General features: G+C 38.3%; 1 protein-coding gene across 4 annotated transcripts in view; it reads left to right on the top strand.

Moving 5' to 3' along the window:
* Positions 1 to 9,853: 9,853 nt before the first annotated feature.
* The window catches only part of LOC145985898 (beclin-1-like protein), a 41,298-nt gene continuing 38,090 nt past the window's right edge, over positions 9,854 to 13,061 (top strand). For 2 of the 4 annotated variants that reach the window (XM_083120034.1, XM_083120035.1), the window contains exon 1: positions 9,854 to 9,997. The gene's annotated coding sequence lies outside the window, so the exon portion shown is untranslated. Of the gene's footprint in view, positions 9,998 to 10,068; positions 10,090 to 13,061 lie in introns of those variants that run through there. The other 2 variants (XM_083120036.1, XM_083120037.1) reach the window with 2 other exon arrangements.

Raw genomic sequence — 13,061 nt, forward strand, 5'->3', positions numbered from 1 at the left:
AAACTCAAACCGCAAATCATTCAACACCCGGGATACAGTTCGTGCGCACATTGACGGCAAATCACCTCACGCCCTGTTTTACTTTGCTCTTGTTTCCGTAAGAAGGATTATGCATTTTAAACAACTTGCTTGATTTGAAGATCTTTTCTCTTTGGATGAAGCCCACAATAACACTCGCTGAACAGGAGACCTTGATTCAGCCATTCTCGCCGCTGTATAGCACGTTTATTAATCACAATAAACATAGGGTTAAAATAGTGGGATGTGCAACACTGGTATCACGGATTCCACGCGCTCTGCAACGTATTCAGTCTTGCTCGACTCGCACTTGGGCTTCAGCGATTCCTCAACGCAATACAAACTCCAGTTGGCGAATCTGCGGATCCAAGTTCGTCTGCACAGTGATTGCATCCGATCAAGTCCACACCTGCTAATGGATATATTATTTTGTCTGTATTTTACAAATTAAATAACTGTTTTCTTGCAAGTATGCAGTTGTGTCGGAATAGAACCCGTCTCAGTGGAACTATATTCTGCGCGCACGTTTGGATCTACATATGTGAAAACCTGCTGCAAGGTTAACCTGACGCTTGGCTTAGGAGTGTTTGTGGCTAAATCACTGTGCTGATTGCAAAAAAAGAACGAAATGAACAAAAATCTAGCTCGACGACCAGGGGCGGCGCCAGAAATTTTCGACCGGGTGGGCAGAAGCTCCATATTGATATATTAGGGTGGGCAGTATAAATGTAAGACCATGTATAGTATATATGTGTATGTAAGACGTATGTATCCCCCTCTCTCTACAACTCCCGAATTTCTTCTTACTTCTTTTCCCTTTCCTTTTCTTGTTTTCCTCTTTATCTTTTCTAATCTATTCTCGCATCTTGTTCCATTTCCTTTCGCTTTGTAGGGCCTCCCCGATGGCGCAGTGGTAGCGTCGCCGCCTTGTAATCAAGGGGTCCCGGGTTCGATACCCGGTGGAGGCACAAGTGGTTCGGATCCCACTTTAAACTGTAGGTCCAGTCCCGATTAGCCTTACTGTGCATAAAGTGGACTTACAACACCAACTCAACCCAACCTTTCGCTTTGTCTCTGATGGACGCAATTATTTCAAGGAAGTGTTTACCCATGTTAATACAGTGAAATAAATGTGAATTAGGTTTAAACTTGTGTTGCAAATACAAGGCACATACTTGATTTTATGTATTCGGTGACAATGATAGAAAATGCAATGGTAACAATCGTGAAGTTTCTCGTAATTTAAATGCATGTTCCTGAGCATAGTATTTTCATCGTATGAGTTTTTGACTGAACGAGTTTTCTTACTCTTGGGGGTCACTTTTCTTAGCTTACAAGGTTTGTACAACTGAGAAATCTATCTGAATATTTGTAGTAGCGCCGATTGGGTGCCAACATTTGAGGGGCAAGGACAATATACTCTTTCTTTATAGAAAAGGCTTAGCATAAAGAGGTCATAGTGCGAGGGCAAAAAGTGGCAAAATGTGGCGGGGGAACTGCTTCCCCCACTTCCCGGTCCTCCTAATCGTCGCCACCGAATGTTTGGATTAAAATTATTATAAATGATTTAAAACACACACGGAAAACAAATTCTTTGTTCATTGTCCATGAAGTATTCCTAGGCTAATGAAAGGCTCTTTGGCAAAATATCACTCATAAGTAATAAACAAGTAAGATTGAAAAATCTGTTTAGAATTGAAGAGATTATTAGCCAAGTTGCTATTAGTTTTCTGAAGTGTCATGTTACTAATGCGGGAGAACCAATATACGTATGGTTACATGAACGTATTTTTTGAGGTAACAAAATTATTTAGGATACAAGGAATTCATCGAAGTTGATCACCGTGCCAGTAATAATTCATTTATTTTTCATATATGACTTGAGTTGTATGGTGTGACCATTTCGAACACACTAGAATGTCAACCTCTATCCTGTGCGGCATACCCTGGAAACTTTATTCTTTCAGGCCAACGGTCCCTGGCGCCTGGAACCACTGTCAAAGTAATAATTTACGAGGGTTTGTATCTTGAGTGTCAGCATGTGTTTGTTTTCGCCCCTTCGTTACTTTCATCTAATCACCATTGAACCTTATCGTCGTGATTATCAAAATTAGCAGAAAAATGACAAAATAAAACAAATAAACCACAACTTACTCTTCCAAAAATGGAGTTTCATTAGTCCATAGCTCTTAGAAAGTTGAGGTGGTAGTTTCAATTGCACAGCGTTTCATTAGTGGATCAAGTCAGCTAATTCCGTGAACAATGACGTTGTTTTTTGAAAGTCTCAAATATTTGTCTCTGGACGCATTTTCTGTGGTGATAAAATGCCACGTTTGGTGCGAGTTCTTTCTGTATATTTTTCCCCAATGGCATAACGCTGTCGCATTATAATGGAGAGGTCCCGTGTTCGACTCCCCCCCTCCTCTGGTGGAAGCACAATGCACACGGGTTGGGACTATACGTTAAACTGTAGGTTTAGTCCCGATTAGCCTATCTGACCAATAAAAGTGGGCTTAAAAAGAAACTAACAAAATCGTCTTCTGGATACTTCGTGACATAACTCTTTTTCTTTACTTCAACTGCATCTACAGATTCTGTTGATATTTTCGGCTGATTCATGTGGCAAAATTTATGTGTGGGACGAGGATTTCTAAATAGGATAAGCCACTCATTAGTAACTTAATAATTCTGTAGCTTTTTCCATACATGACTGGTTTATTAAAATTTATTCATTTCAGTATTGTAGTGATTATTGTGATTTCTTCTTATTAGTACAATGAATATGAAGTTGATATTTCGCATACCATATTGATATTTGAAGATAACAGGTATATAAAAATTGTAATGAAATAAAAAGGGACACTTCTGGAATTTCAATGCAGAGCTAATTAAAACTATGTTATACTCTCTAGCATACTTAAACCCGAACGTTTATGGCTGCAGCAACACAAGTCTTTCATCTGTCCCTATTCGGGACAAGATCAATCCAATGTTTCCCATCCTTGCCGATTTATTTTCAGTCCACCTCAACGTTATCCCTCCATCCTCGTCTTGGCCTTCCTACTGGTCTCTTACCATCAGGTTTCCCAACAAGAATTCTGTTAACTTTTATTTCCTCACCCATTCGTGTCACATGCCTGCCTATCTAAGTCTTCTTGATTAAATTATTCTAATAATAATTAAAAAGTCGAAATAATGTATTGTGTTGCCGGAGCAAGTAACACTAAGATGAAGTTCTTATTTTTTTACTAGCTGATTACCCGGAGTTGCCCGGGTGTTTAATGAATTCTCACTATAGCGTAAAATGTAACAAATTTTATTTACAGCTATTTAGAAGCATAAGTACAGTATACAAATTATAAAGTAAGATCTCTTACAAATTCACTATAATATAAATTTAACAACAATTTATGAGCAATATTTTTAGTTCCACCTCCAAGAGCAAGAATAAATATCTTAAAAGCAGTGGCGTGCGGTGATAAATCAGGCAGGGGAACAGGTCACCTGCACTTGATCCCCCTCGCATGGGTGTCTTAATATAATGCAATAGATCAAGTAAAATTCAACCCTTATTGAAATGTCAGAAGTGACAAACATGAGGCACGTTAAAATTATATGACATTAATAATTTTAAAGCAAATGTGATATAATATAAAGAAAACATTAAAAATAAAATTGTTGATGCGCAACAAAGAAAAAAATGACAATATAAATTTATGAGTCATCAGAGAAAGAAAATAATATTTTGTCCTGACCTGTTTCATCTCTTTATTCGTAGATTAAGTTGACGTTTTTCATAGAGTTGAGTATTCTTGTAATTCAAACGTCCTCAATCCAATAATGGCACACAGATGGTTGAGTTTTTTCATGACGTTCGCTAGATTAGTCAGGGTGGCTACTGTAGGACCATAATAAAATTCAAGAATAATACCCGGTTTTCAAGGCGAACTTTACAAAAATTCAAGCAGATGTTTATTTCAAACTAAGGTTTTACCGTCTCTCACCACCCACACACATACACACCAACAAATACTTATATTAACAATATATGGTTTGTGCCATTCCAATGAATCCAATAATTCTAATCCACTTTGACGGTACATATATATAATTTAAGGCGCGGAGTTTACATTTGTCATTTCACATAGCTACTAGGCAGTGGCGTGCCCAAGGGGGGGTTGGTAGGGGGTTATACCCTCCCTTTGGCCCAATATCTAAAAAAAGAACGTCAATGGTAGGAAAATATGACAAAATGAGGGCGGACTACCAAGAAAAAGTATAGGTAACCCCTCCCTTACAAAAATCCTGGGCACGCCACTGCTACTCGGGACTATAAATACATCTACAAACACAAGTCACAAATGTTACGGGAAATAGTAATCTACGAAAAATTGTTAATTCTATAAGAATTTTAAATTTACCTAATCAACTTCAAGATATTTTATCTTGCAATAATCTTCCGTCCATCAGATGGATTGTTCCGCAAAGAACACTAACAAAGCAAACGGATTGAGAGAATTCTGTTTTATTTTCCACGCAGCTTTCTTTTCTTGATAAAAGTAAAATCTAAACTGTGAAAAACTTGTTTCAGGTCATTAATAAATATGTATAAATTCAATGGAATTGGGATTTTAAAAAGTTGCAATTTTTCATGTCTAAGAAAATTTCAAGCAGAATTCACGCACAATTCCCAGAGCCAATAATTCACGTATAATTCCCGGAATTCAAAAATTCCCGGTGAGTAGCCACCCTGTTAGTAGAAGTTGTTAATGTGACAAAACCCGACCTGTTCCAGACTCCCTTCTCAGGATTAAACAATATAATTTGCCACTGGAAGAATATCCAGTTAATCATTTTACAGAGTTGTAGTAACTCGTTTGAAAATGCCTTGTGTATGATTTCGTTTTAGTTTTTAATTCAATTAGGATATGTGTTGGTTTGTTGTATTTTCTGCAAAGTTCAATGAACTACAGGCTTTCGTACTCAGCCGGTCGATCATACAACACTCGCAACATTCGCTTTCTTGTCCTGCAGCTGCGTGCCTTGGAACTTTGGTCTTGGGGTTGGTGGAACAGGTGGATGTGAGTTGTTCCCTCGGAAGCTATTTCGCAGCGTTTAGCCAAGGCATTTAGCAGACGCTTAGACTGTAGAAGATATTTTCAGTTCGTTATGAATGTCAGACGCAAGTTCTCAACGAGATTAGGAAGTTATGGACTTTCTACACTCAAAAGTATCACTTATGACGCGATTAAACTTCAGCACATAGCAAAAACTGGAAGAAAAGCGAATCCGCAATATCTCTCTGAGGGAACAGCTAGTGTTCAGCTTCCGTGGTGCCGTGGGAATCGTTTACCTTCGCGCGTGGTCGGAAGTACTCGGCTTCAGACAGTAGAGGGCATGATACTAAGAGACCATGGTAGAGCATGGGGTGAGAACCATGATGCGTTGGGGGTAGATGACGTCATAAAACGTCCAGCCACGGTGAAAGATTTTCTTCAGTGTTACTTTTGGAAACGTTGATTTCGGGAGAAAGAAGTGTTCTTATTATGTTAATATAAATAATTTAAATAGCCCAAAAGCGCAGTAATTAGGAGGGAACAGCCTGTTCCCTCTGTTCCATGGAGGGACCGCCACTGCTTAAACGCCATTAGGAGTGTCACTATTCATCTTAGCGGCCCCGAAAACTATGGATTCCATCCTAATATCGGTCATTTTACATGTCACTATTCATCTTGGCGACCACGAAAACTATTGATTCCATCCTAATATCGGTCGTTTTACATGTCACTATTCATCTTGGCGACCACGAAAACTATTGATTCCATCCTAATATCGGCCGTTTTACATGTCACTATTCATCTTAGCGGCCCCGAAAACTATGCATTCCATCCTAATATCGGTCGTTTTACATGTCACTTTTCATCTTGGCGACCACGAAAACTTTTGATTCCATCCTAATATCGGTTGTTTTACATGTCACCCACTTCCCACCCCCCACCACCCTAGGGGTGCCAGTTGTGTATTGAAGTTGAACGACATTGGGAGTGCCACTATTCATCTTAGCGGCCCCAAAAACTATGTATTCCACACTAATAGGCTATCAGTAGTTTTCGATTATTTTTACATGTCAGCCCCTCCCACCCCTACCCCTAGGAGTGCCAGAGGTGTCTTAACCCCACAGTATTTCTTTTGAGATTGCAAGTGATAGGCTACGTGTTGCAAGTTTGGTTGAAATCGCTCTAGGCGTTCATTGGTTATGGCGGAACAAACATACACACATACATCCATTTTTATATATTAGAAGATTTGGAGATTATTTTAACCATACCCAGGCCGGTATTTATATACGTATGTGGAGGCCCGGAGCTGCAGTCACCCTAAATTCTGATCTAATCTTGATCACACCCTGCATAATTTTGAGCCTCCTAAGCCTACTAACTGCTTTGAATCATGGAAGTATTCATTTGATCACAGTTTTTGTTTCAATAGCTCTAGTAATTACTTTCACTTTCTAATGACAAAATTGGCATTTTATGGGTTGATAATATGTGAACATTTCTAGCATAGATAATATTCACAAGTTAAATATATCTACATGTTATGAACACCAGAATACATTTATTTATCGAATCATTCATATACCTATCTCCAAGAATATGTACTTATTGAATTTGATTGGGTGGGCAATCGGGTGGGCACAGGAATTTTTAGGTGGGCGCTTGCCCACCCGTGCCCACCCCTGTCGACGACATGTTTTCTTTACCGAAAGGGGGGGGGTGTAATAACGTCTAGCAGGCATAATTGTCGTACTGATTGTTAGCCGGTAAAACTTTTTAAAAGCCACGCCACTGGTTGTAGGCCTATCGTCTATCTATCAGCGTGTTTGAAATGGGAAGGTGAACTTAGTTCCAATTTGAAGGATGTTATTATAAATTTGGCCCTTAGAGGTTGTAATTCGTTAAGAAAAATTCAGTTCAATACATAGTAAACAAATTTAGAGAGGAAGATTCACCACAGAATGTGCAGAGAAAACCAAAAGAGAGACGGTTGAATAAACATGATGAACGCTTTATTTTAAAAAGAGTGCGAGAAAACCCCCAACTAAGTGTTCCTCAGTTACGACCGTTAGTAGAAAATGTTGGTGGCAAGATGATATCCGATCAAACTGTCCGACGTGCCTTGTGGAAGCATGGATATCATGGCAGAATACCACGAAAGAGGCCGTATGTAAATAAGGTGAATCGCAGGAATAGATTTTCATTCGCGAAAGAGCACATCCACAAGGACCAGGAATTTTGGGATAGTGTCATATGGGTAGACGAGTCCAAGATTAATATATACGGGTCAGATGGGATACATAGGGTCTGGAGAAAATAAAAAAAGACAATGATCACATTAACACAGTTCCAACAGTTAAACATGGTGGTGGGTCATTAATGATTTGTGGCTGTATGTCGTCCATCAGTTTATTGGCACTATCCAGTTTATTGATGGTATCATGGATGCATATGTCTGTTTGGACATATTGAAGAACAATGTAAAGCAGAGTGCCCAAAAAATGGACATGCCGTCTATCTACAGATTCCAACAAGACAATGACAGTAAGCATAAGGCGCGAGTTAACATGAATTGGCTAATATGGAATGTGTCCAAACTACTACAAACACCAGCTCAAAGTCCAGACTTAAATCCCATTGAGCATTTATGGACAATTTTGAAGAGGCGAGTCCATAAATAGGCGTCAAGTCCAAACAAGAGTTGAAAACTGTTGTGCAAGCCGAGTGGAATAAAATAAGCTCTGAAACATGTCGGAAACTGGTTAAATCTGTGAAGAACGGGTGTCAAGCAGTAATTAAAGCCAAGGGATACGCATCAAAGTATTAAAACTGTCAGTCAATTTGCTCGGAATATACTTTTTTCTTTTATATTATTAAGTGTACGAATAGAAAAGTTGTACAAAAAAATGGCATGTTTCTCTCTCTGTTTCATTTAATTTATTATTGTCATTGGTTAAACAGAATTTGGGTAAGATTTTATGTTCCTAATGATAGTAGTTATTGAATTGTAAAGAGTGTATTTCCTTTCAGACATTAAAGCATTTTCTTTGAAAATCCGTGTGTACGAATAAGAATGTTACATACTGTACTTCACACTCTGGTAATTTACGATGCATTACAGAAAATAAATTGCGAGCGAAGCGGTCAAGAAAACTTTTAGGTCCAAATTTTTGCAAATTGAAAACAGTTTTGATTTAATAAGGCGCCATGGCATTCTTTTACTTTTTTTCTCTCATTTAGATCGTTCGGAGTCCAGGGCCGACTCCCGCCGCCCCCTAGCTACGGCACCGAACTTGTCAAGACACAGAAAAGCAGATATTAAGATCGAAGCGAGGAAGAAAATTTTACGAAATGTATTTTTATTTGTATAAAATTAGAAATCGAGGGGGGCATTTGCCCAACCTGCAGGTGCTCTTGGCCACCAGGAAGAAATAATGCAAGGAAGACGTGAAAACTAAGTCCATCTTGAATATATTTTTGCTCTGATGGCATTTCTATCTTTAGTTCAAGGTTTGCCCCCTAGAATTGATTCCCGTCCAAGGATGTGCAATGCCCCCCTGTGGTTGCGACACTACACCATCATCGGCTTGATAATACTTAATTTTCATTAAGAGTAAATATCGTTTAATAACGGTGACAACGATGCCCATATTCCCCCTTTAGAAAACGATTGTCAACCTAATAGTTTATATATTTTACACGTAGAATTGGATTTCAGATATAGAAATTTACATTAATTAATAATTATTATAATGGAAATGCAGGAATGAGATAATTTCGAATTCAAGTGTTTTTTTAGGAGGCATGGGGTAATATTCCCCATGGAAATATACCTTCTTGTTGCTTGTCCCTCCGTGGAAAAAGATTTCGGACGTCCATGATTAGGGAACACTTGCGCTACCCGTGCGCACGCCTATGTTTGCTAATGGGAAGATGGCATAGTTGTTCCCAAAAATCCTTTATTTCGATTTCATACAACTACAGCGCCGTAATACAACCTTTGATATATTATTGAGAGTGTGGTACAGGATGATGCACAAGTATTGCTAGGTAAATTGTCAATGACTAATTTTAGGCAGTGTCTGCTGCCACGTTCTTTTTCTTCTGGAACCTCAAAAAAGATGCGCGTGGCAGTAGACTCGGTCTTTGTTTTATCGTGATTTCATCATGCTATGTATGCAATTACGTCTGTAACACATACTGTGAAGTTATAGCGATTACTTTCACAAAAATGTTTTAAGATTAGGTCCCTCAGCATTCTTCTAATAATGAACCTAAATGCTCTCGTAGTTAGGTTAAGTTCTGTTAGCATTAAAATAATATCGCTAAATGTTTTCTAAAGATAAAGGTTCTAAATTACCTGTACATTCATTCCCACTAATCATAAACTTGCATTTCTCTCGTCTTAATCTGTTCTTAAGATTTGTAACATCATCTTAGCAGACGAATTACGTGGCAGCAGCAAATTTGACGCTTATTCTTACTGCTGACATGTGCGTGGCAGCAGACTCGGCCCTAATTTTATGAAATATTCTTTTGCATCGTGTTTTTATTTTTAAGCAAAGGATTTTTATGTATGCCAGTGCACTGATTATCAACAGCTTGTTTTGATGATTTCTTTCAAGGTAAAACAAGGTAAAATAAAGTGCACGAATTTGGACATGGACTTGATGTACAATTTCTGGTAATATTTAGGCATCCCACTGTACCGCCCGATCTAAATAGTGGTTCTAGCTCTTTTGGGCGCATTTGGTTTGGCAACACTGATCTCAGCTGACAAACAAATACATCGTTAATCGCGTTTTGTAAATTAGTGCAATAAGTGGAAGACGTAACATTCAGAATTGCAATTTTATTTTATAGGTTTTTCGAGGACTTGATTGCAGATATTGAACATTAATCAAAATAATTCGTAAGCTGACGTAAGATAATGTTATTTTTATTGTAAACAAACTGAAGAGTACACAAGTTATAAGTACTTACTTGACAGGATTATTGAAATGAAAGAACAAATGTAAATACTGGCTTATATTTTTTTAGGAAGTGTAATTCCTTTCTGTTTTAGATCTTGGTGTAAATACCATGGCGCAACATTGTATTTCACCAATTAATCCAATTGAATAGTCTTCCAAAATTTAAATAATAAGTATTAATATTGTAAACACAGTCTAAACTGTGGGTAATGATACAGTAGTGGCATTAATTCTGGACACTTTTACTAAAATGTTATTTTTTTAAAAAAATCTCGAATGTAAAAACTATATTCTGTATATAAATATTAAACAAGTTTAAATGACATCGTTCAGTAACTTCAATAATTGCATCTCAGTGCAGCATTGTAGTCTCACTATTATTGTTATTTTCAATCAAAAGAACGCTTGTGTACAATTGTTGTATAGGAGGTCAACTGCGAGCATCATTCAGTAACTTCAAGAATTGCATCTTACTGCAGCCTTGTCAGATTATTAGTATTTTCTGTTCTGTACTGTTGGCCAAGTGTGAGCTTCATTGTTTACAGCAGTTGGTAACTGACTTTTGTGAAGTGAACATCTTTTATGCGAGTTGAAAAGTGATACTGAAATTGCAAATAATGACTCCTAACACAATCATAACACTCGTTTTTAATGATTTTTCAATGTTATTTTTGAAAATGATTTTTCAGAATATGTTTTTGAATTTCTCATCATTTTCAAATAGGAACTACTTGAGATGACCGGACCCCTCTCCCATTTTCTTCATACTTGGCATACTCACTAATTGAGGCCACCTAATCACGAATCTGAAGTTAAAATTTGTCAGAATCGTCTAAAAATTGCAAAATGTGCGAAAATAAGGCGTTAGCTTTCGGAATGGAAACTGTCGATTTTCGCGAAATTTTTTGTTTCACAAGCAAATATATGGGTACTTGTTTACTATCCTTCGGACACATTTATTTATTTTTACAGAAGAAACTAGTTACCGTAATAAGTTCCTGTAGCATTGTCGAACATCGGGAAGGTGTTTTGTGTGATGTGGGAATGTTTCATAGCTGAAGTTCATGTTGTTCGTTGAAAATTAATTCTCCGACGGAGAATAGCTAGCCCCACGGACCATTGGCGTGTGGATAGGTTAGTTCTGTTAGGTTAGGAAACATAGTTAAAATTTGGTGTCGTGTTAGTATCAGGATCTAGAAATTGGAAATAGTTGCGAACCATTGGCGCTAGCCCCATGAACCATTGGCGCGTGGTTATGTTAGTTCGTCTCAGGCAAGCGAAAAGGCCTATCAGAAAGACGTACTGGTAATGTGAAAAATTGCAATTAATTTCATCAAAACAACGTTGATACACCTTCAGGAATGTTCTGCGAAGCAGATACGTAAGTTCGAATGTCAAAAATTGACGAAACGAAAAAATTAGAGGTGTCCGAAGGCTAGTAAATTTTTACCAATATATGTATATAATCTTGATACTACCACAACACCAAATTTTAACTATGTTTGCCTAACCTAACCACGTGCCAATGGTTCATGGGGCTAGCGTCAATGGTTCGCAATTATTTGCAATTTCTAGATCCGGATACTACCACGACATGAAATTTTAACTATGTTTGCCTAACCTAACCATGCGTCAATGGTTCGTGGCGCTAGCGCCAATGGTTCACAATTATTTGCAATTTCTAGATCCTGATATTACCACAACACGAAATTTAACTATGTTTGACCAACCTAACCACGAGCCAATGGTTCGTGGGGCTAGCGCCAATGGTTCATGAGGCTAGTGCCAATGGTTCGTAAGGCGAGCGTCAATGGTTCGCAATTTCTAGACGTTTCCGACAAATTTTAACTTCAGATTCGTGATTAGGAGGTCTCAATTAGTGACTATGTGAAATATGAAGAAAGTCGGAGAGGGGTCCGTCATCTCAAGTCATACCTTTCAAATATTTATATACAAATTATCCATGTGTTATATTCGACAAAATGTCATGTATAGCGGAAGGTGTCCTGCTGAATGATGCACCGCTGAACATCACACGCAAACAAATCACGAATAATGGGTAGCAGTTGTACCTCTGAAACCTGTTCTTGGTATTTTTTTGGCATTAATGTTGCCCTTTAACACTGCTAGGCACCCACATGCCATGCTTCCCACACCATGACTTTGACAGGATATTTCATAGTGGTGCTGGTGCACTCAGGTAGCATGTTTTCACCTGTTCGGCGATGCACAAACCTGATGCCATCTCTTCCAAAGATGCTGATATTGCTTTCATTGTTCCAAATGACTTTACGCCCCAAATGACTTTACCCCAATCTTCTTGTGTCCACTCCCTGTGTGCTAACGCCCACTCCACACACTTATTCCTCTGCTTTTGGTTGAGATAAGGCTTCTTTCTTGGACCCTCGCTCTTAAACCATTTTCGCAAAGTTTTTGTCTGGTTGTTCGGTTAGAAACTTCTACCCCATCCGTAAGTTCTCAGATGGCATTAATATATTTTGCCGTAGGCCGGCGATCTTGTAGAGAAAGGCGGCAGATTCTACGACAGTCTTGAGAAGTTAGTTTTGGTCTCCTGCCACTTCTTGGAGCAGTTTTTGTGCTCCCAGTTGCTTCATACCGCTTGCAAACTTTTGTAACACATGACTTTGTAGTGCCACCATCCAACCTTTTCGCTATTTCTTCAAAAGAATAGCCTTCATCACGAAGTGTTACTGCCTTATTTCTTTTACTTGGTGACCAATTAGCATGTTTTATTGTGTTTGGAGCCATTATTTGCAATTTCAGTAACACTTTCCAACTCGCTCTACGTACCGTACGTACGTACAGCTCCTAAAAGATGTTCACTTCACAAAAGTCAGTTACCAACTGCTGTAAACAATGAAGCTCGCACTTGGCCAACAGTACAGTACAGAAAATACCTTAATCAGACAACAATGCTGCAGTAAGATGCAATTCTTGAAGTTATTGAATGATGCTCACAGTTGACCTCCTATACAACAATCACACACAAGCG

This window comes from Lepisma saccharinum, chromosome 3 (assembly GCF_977018435.1).
Source record: "Lepisma saccharinum chromosome 3, izLepSacc3.1, whole genome shotgun sequence".
NCBI classification, from domain to species: domain Eukaryota; kingdom Metazoa; phylum Arthropoda; class Insecta; order Zygentoma; family Lepismatidae; genus Lepisma; species Lepisma saccharinum.